The sequence below is a fragment of the Meriones unguiculatus genome, chromosome 17 (assembly GCF_030254825.1).
Source record: "Meriones unguiculatus strain TT.TT164.6M chromosome 17, Bangor_MerUng_6.1, whole genome shotgun sequence".
Lineage (NCBI taxonomy): Eukaryota > Metazoa > Chordata > Mammalia > Rodentia > Muridae > Meriones > Meriones unguiculatus.
This window is the reverse complement of record NC_083364.1, coordinates 7,528,863-7,529,975: the sequence shown is the minus strand read 5'-3', so window position 1 is coordinate 7,529,975 and position 1,113 is coordinate 7,528,863. Positions and strand designations below refer to the sequence as shown.

The 1,113-nt window shown below is 40.3% G+C and overlaps 1 pseudogene; it reads right to left on the bottom strand.

Annotated features, from left to right (window-relative positions):
* Positions 1–459: 459 nt before the first annotated feature.
* LOC110559157 (large ribosomal subunit protein eL31-like) lies at positions 460–828 on the bottom strand (annotated as a pseudogene).
* Positions 829–1,113: the final 285 nt, after the last annotated feature.

Sequence of the window (1,113 nt, the reverse complement as noted above, 5' to 3'; positions counted from 1 at the left end):
TTTCACCTTTCAGAAAAGCCGCGGGGCCTGGAGAGCTCAGGTCTGTGCCACCCCTTCAGCCAAGACTTGCCACAGAAACCAAAGGCAGGATACGTGGAATCCATATTCTACATTACAGCTCCTCAAGCACTTAAAATGATCTTCACCTGATAGATAAAATAAATTAATTTTTAAAGATGATCGTTAAAAACATGCCAGCTTTTAGTCATAAATTTATGGCTAGCCATAAATTGTCATGAATGGCAGAATAGAATCCTTCTTATGAATAAATATCACTTCATTGTGCACACCTACCACATTTCCTTGTCTACTCTTCAGTTAGTGGACATTCAGATTGTACGTTAAAATAGTGTTTTAATAAGTGAGTGGATGCAGGTTTATTTTAAACAAGTCAGTTTTATGTATTTTGGAGACATATACCAATCGTGTTTTTTTTCTTTTATGGCAGTTCTGCCAATTTTATTTGGCATTCAGTAGATTAGTTCTAATCAGTAGATTAACAGTAATGGGCATGTAAGTTACTTATGTGTAGAGCTTGTTTGGTGAGTCCTCATCTTTATTATGTTTTTTGGATAAACATATTCATATGTGATATGGAACATTCCTTATTCCTTTTGTCCAGACAGCTTTATTGAGCCTGGTATCTACGCTCACATCTGGAGTCACCATCTCCCTCAAGGCAAATTTTTGAATTTCTTTAAGTGCCCGAGGAGCATGCGTCTTGAAGACCACTCCGTGGATGCACCTGTGAATTCTGATGGTGGATTCTCAGGTCACCGAGATGGCAGAACGGCCCTTCTTCTTGCCACCCTTCTTTTCAGGAGCCATTCTGCTGGACACGGTGTGAAGGACAGGCATGAGGTATTGTGGGAAGGAAAGCCCTAATTGTGTTTCTTAGTATTTTTGAGAAGCACCATACTGTACGCCCATAACTCTATGCTGATTTATACTTTGGCTGACAGTGTATGCATTCCCTCTTGGTCACATCTTTATCAGCACTTGTTCCATTCAGTTTGTTCACTAACAGGCATTTGTACTGGTTAGGGTAACGGCACATAGGACTCTCAGGTGCTTTCCCAGAGCTTTTCTCGTGCACCTAGACAGCATTTGTGT